Below are 5,601 nucleotides of genomic sequence, written 5' to 3'. Positions count from 1 at the left end.
AAAAATTAATATTTTATTTAAAAATTATTAAATACTAGAAAATATCCATTCTTAATCCGTTTGTAATAGAAAGGAAGTAGAAACGGATTAAAAAATTAATATTTTATTTAAAAATGATTAAATATTAGAAAATATCGATTCCTAATCCGTTTGTAATAGAGAGGGAGTAGAAACGGATTAAAAAAATTAATATTTTATTTAAAAATTATTAAATATTAGAAAATATCCGCTTCTAATCCGTTTGTAATAAAAGGGATTGGAAACGAATTTAAAAATTAATATTTTATTTAAACATTATTAAATATTATAAAATATCCGTTTCCAAACCCTTTCTAACTTAAAAACAGATTTAAAAATGGATTTAAAATTAACATTTTATTTTTTATAATCATTAAATAAAATAAATATATGAATATTATGATAACCATTAAAAAAAGAAAATAAATAATTTTATTACCTAAACTTTAATAAAAAGTACAAGTATTACGAGCCAAATATTTATTACATCAAAACATTTATTAAAAAAAACATATAAATTACTGTTTTCAAATTCCAACAGTTTTTTAAGTGGCACAATTATATATATTTTATATAAAATATACTAAATATATATTATATATTAATTTAAATTAATTATTAAATAGGAATGATTGAACGCCCAAATCCTCTTCTTCTTCTTCTTTTTGATCCGTTGATTCCTTGTCAATGCCGTCCTCAGCTCAACCTCTAACCCTAACCCAGACTGTAGCCCTCGTACTCACACTCTCCCCTTCACTCTTCACCTTACGACCTCCATCCCCTTCCCCATCTCCATCTCCATCCCCATATCGTCCTCCTTCTCCCAAGATCTCCAAGTCCGACCCCACTGATCTCCGCCTATTCCCACTCTTAAACCCTGCTCTTCCTACCCTTCCAACCGCTATGGCCACCACGTCTATCCTCGCCGCCCTGCAACTCCTTCGCTTAGAGAAAAGCAGCACAATTTTAGAGAGAAGCTCGGGTTGTTGTTCTCTGGTGTTATTATCCTTTTGCAGTTCGGCTTCGCTCGGTTCTTGATCTTTAAAAAGCTGTAATTGAGGAAGCTGGATGATGAAGTGGCCTTGAGGCGTCAGTAGGAGAGAACAACTTTGGGAGTTTCCTCCTTTTGATTCTTGGTGTATTGATTTGTTGATGTTTAATTGAGCAAAGTTGATTCTTTGATGCTCGTTGTTTGATGTTCTTCAGGTTTTTGATCAGTGCTTTTTCGATGGGCCATGCCTTCAAGATGCATTTACCTACGGGCTGACGAGTAAATATCAATCGTTGTGTTTTCTTCTCTTAACTTCCCCATTTGGATTCATTACTTTGAAGTTTTAGTCATATAGGATTAGCTAATATAGGGGAGAGGGGATTTTTTACCCCTTGTGATTAGATGAACAAAGATGTAGGACTTTTGAGGATTATGTACCTCCAGAGGCGTGTCAATGGGAGTTTTCTATGTTATATACTGCTACAATATTACTTTTGTATCATTGTATACCTACATTTCCATTTTGGTTAGAGAGAAGTGATTGTGAATCTACGGTGTTCCATCTTATATTTGGTAGGGTGCCCATCAATGTTTGATTATCTGAATGAACCACGAATGAATGATGGTGACTGTGGACTGTGTATAAGATAGAATGGTAAATTGCGTGCTATTGAATTTTGGTGATATTACAGATTTGGTTGAACTACACTGTTTTTTCTTAGATTTGCCTTCAGTGCTTCCGAACAAGTTGTTTAGTGATTATAGATAGCTGTTTTAGCTGTTAATAAGACTTAATTTCACAGTTGCAGGATAGCTAGTGGTTCTACTTGTGCCTAAGATAATATGATAACCTTCTGTACTGTCACTCTCCTGTAACAGATCATCTTTAAAGATGTTTGCTTTTAAATAAAATATTTCTTTCACTATTGCTTTTATTGGGCTTTCTAAGAATTTTCCAAAATGACTCCATGTTGATTTGTGATGGTGTGCTGAAACTTTGTATTTTCTCAGACTAATTATGCATGTTTAGGACAATAGACTTGTGATTCTTGTGACAGCCATTTTTTTTATGGAACACTACCCCTTGTTACATAACATGATTAGGCAACCTGAATTTTTCCTAAAATCTTCAGGAGTCTGAGCAAGGCCATTGGCATATCCCTGTTTCATCAAAACAAAGAATGTAGGGATCAGAGATATCCTGGTTATGTGTGATGAGGGACACGACAACACCAAAATCATCTTCACAGAAAGGTAGATATCCTGAGTTTTTTCGCAATCGGCTCTCTTCCTAAATTTAATGTAAGAAAGCATAAAAAATTCAGACAAGTTGCTAATATATGGTATCAAATGCCCACTAGATTTTGTTTAAAAAGAAAGACTAGATGATACATTAATGTAACAGTGTTTTCCCCCCTCTTTTTTGAAAAATGAATGAACTAATCCTCAAAAACAACATAGATGAACAAAGTACAAAGTTCACTTATTCTTTAGGGTGAAGGTGATATTAATGCGTACGATAATATGATTTAAATTTGTCATACTTATGTGGTTTTTTTGGTGATGATAGATTTAAGGTGAGAGATGTGGGTCGATCTTTTTGATTAATTTTTGGACACTTCTTTGAAGTTCAAACCAAGTTTTGATTCTGTCTTCCTAAATGATATGAGTGCAAATGCAAGTCATAAGAACAGTGATCAATGGCATTTATCCTTGACATATATTATTTCAACACTAGAAAATGCGACAAATGGAAATGTTGGTCATTGTCCGGTTTATCCAACACTTAGACTGTTCAATGTTTATCACCAATATAATAGGGGAGATTTTTACTAGAAAGATTACAATGCAATATGACTTTTTAGTTGGTGAGTGTACATGTCTTCTTCCCATGCGAGCTACATTGTATGGAACATATATAGTTTCTCATCTATTGACACATTATTGTTGGCTGAGTTTTGGTTAAAACAGGTGACTATAACAGCAAGTGTATAATTCAACACTGAGGGCAAATTTCCATGTTCTGACATATGAATAATGATGAAGAACAATTCGAACCCTACTGAGAATAATTCAACATTTCAACCTAAATTTGATCTACATATATCTTGATCAATCTTGACTAGCTAGTTTACACCTTTTAACAACAATGGAACCATTAGTCTCCGTATGCAGTGTGCGTATCCATGTCTGTGTAATGTTAAAATTACATCTTAGTTTTTATTGTGATCTTGTGATCTGTATTAACTTCACTAAAAGGGATTGTAATACAATTATCTTCAAGTTCTATTCCTCAAAACCTACCTCTGGGGTTATAACTTTTTTTTTCCCCATTTATCTTCAAACAACATTGTACATATACCGATCTTTCAATTATCGATTCACAAAAAAAAAATTTTGTAATTTTCTATATAGACTAAGATGTTTTGCGATATCCTGTTCAACTCTTTAGTTTTTATTCAAAAGCTTTCTGTAAGCAGGATGAGGTCGAAGTTGAGGGACGAGTACTGAGGAAAGGAAGAAGGGTGACAGTAACTGAAGTCGACTTCAGTTATAAGTGAACAGAAGTTTTTCTAATTCTGAGGTTGTAAGTTTATTTACCATTAAAGATCAACTAGAATATTATTTCGTACAAAAGTGTATTAGTCACATACTTGCACTTTCATGTTCAAATGGTGATTAATACTCAAAATACAGTAACTAGAGTTGGCAAGTCATAAAGATTGACATGAACTGTTGCTTCCTCAAAGTAAAACAAGGGAAAAGATGTAGATAGCTGATTAAATTTGCAATTATAAGTGTCACAAGTTGGGTTTTCTTACAGTCTCTGGTTAATTATAATGCAAGCTAACAATAAGAATCCCAAGAGAGCTCCACAAAGCCACATACTTAAGGCAAAGTAGAATTTGTCCCTCCATTAGTATTTAAGACAAGCCACATACTCAGATATCCAATTTTAGGTCAAAGCCACAGCATCTAGACTCTAGTTAGTTACCACCTTGACAAACATCAGAAAACATTAAGCATGATGTGCACATGTTACCAAACTTTGAGAACCATTTCTTATTCACATTGTTGTGTGATGATAGCATATTCTTCACATAAAAAAAATACAAGCTATGCGTTTCCATCAGTTAATTGCTACATAATGTCTTTCTTTGCAGTTTTGGGGGCGAATACATACAAATTGAAACCATACTTATTTTCCTGTTAAAATGGCCAAATTTGTTTTAGGTTTTTTACTCTCATATCTTCAGATTCATTAGTTGAAAATAACGTCCTGATTCAAGAGCATATTTATCTCTGAATCAAAAATTTATTTATCATGTTACAAAGTGAATTTTTATTTTTATTATATATATATATATAATGGTTTTTGGTTTTCAACATGGCATTATCAGTCCAAAATCATTGCCACGAATGGTTTGGAAAGCAGGAAATAATGAACTATTGTTGGTCTAACTTTAGCATTTATATATATATATATATATATATGCTAAAGTAAAGAATGAGCTTATATGTGTGTGCAATGTTTTATAGACATATCATCCAAACACAAGAAAGATCATTATTTGAAGCTTGTGGAGCAGGCATCTCAAACACAAGAAAGACATGACGAGCTTCCTATTGTGGATGAAATAGCTCTATGCAATAAGGCTGTTGGGGGAGGAAAGAAAGATCGGGTTTATGGAATAGGGTCCCAATCGTGTATCTTTTTATTCACAGTTATCTTCAAGTTTTTCTACAGATTCATCATTTGAGACTCTACAGGTTGAGGTTAGAGATTTGTGTCAAACTCTTACTCAAGTCCAAGATTGTGAGGAGAGGTTTCAATAAACTCTTAGTCAAGTCCAAGAACATGAGGAAAGGCTTCAACAAAGTTTGCTTGAAATGAAAGAGGAGTGGGACCAATATCGTGAGGAGATGATGCATCAAATGAAGGACATGATGATGAGTTTTGAGAAAAGGATTATTTAGTAGTTGCAGTTTATCACACAAGACTCAATTATTGACTGATGATCATGATGTTGACTTATAGTTGTATTTGTCATATACTTATTATTGTGTTGAACATATGCACTTAAACATTTCTTTTTGTATGAATTTAGGAATTTATTTTATTTATTGGTATTTTAGGTTTAAAAATAAAATTCATGTACCAGGTTTTAAAAAAAATCAGAAATATAATTTTTTATTTTTTTTACTTGAATGTTAGAAACGGATTAGAAACGGGTTTATTTGTTTCAATATTGTTTTTTAATTTAAATAAAAATTAAAAATGGATTAGGAACAAAAAAAATTTTTGTTTCTAATGAGGAGGGACAAAATTAAAACAGAAAATATTCCGTTTGGAATCCGGTTCTAATTTTTGTAAGGTAAAACTTTTGTTTTAAAATGATTTCTAAATCTAGAAACCGAATTACAACGGAATTTAGAAATGGATTAGCAACATACTAGAAAACATATTGGTGTCCGTTTCTAATCCGTTTCTAAAGTTAGAAACGGAATATTTTCCCGTTTCTATTTAAATTAGAAACAAGGGATTTCGAAACAGATAAATTCCATTTCAAATTCGTTGCTAAACTGAATTA

The 5,601-nt window shown here is 32.2% G+C and overlaps 1 long non-coding RNA gene across 1 annotated transcript; it reads left to right on the top strand.

Annotated features, from left to right (window-relative positions):
- Positions 1-664: 664 nt before the first annotated feature.
- On the top strand, positions 665-5,113 carry LOC120269235. Its single transcript, XR_005539107.1, has 4 exons — positions 665-1,288; positions 2,143-2,263; positions 3,490-3,593; positions 4,588-5,113. It is a non-coding gene; the product is annotated as an uncharacterized LOC120269235 (long non-coding RNA).
- Positions 5,114-5,601: the final 488 nt, after the last annotated feature.

The sequence above is a fragment of the Dioscorea cayenensis genome, chromosome 9 (genome assembly GCF_009730915.1).
Source record: "Dioscorea cayenensis subsp. rotundata cultivar TDr96_F1 chromosome 9, TDr96_F1_v2_PseudoChromosome.rev07_lg8_w22 25.fasta, whole genome shotgun sequence".
In the NCBI taxonomy this organism is placed as follows: Eukaryota; Viridiplantae; Streptophyta; class Magnoliopsida; order Dioscoreales; family Dioscoreaceae; genus Dioscorea; species Dioscorea cayenensis.
The sequence above is the reverse complement of the archived record's forward strand: the minus strand, read 5'-3'. Positions and strand labels throughout refer to the sequence as shown.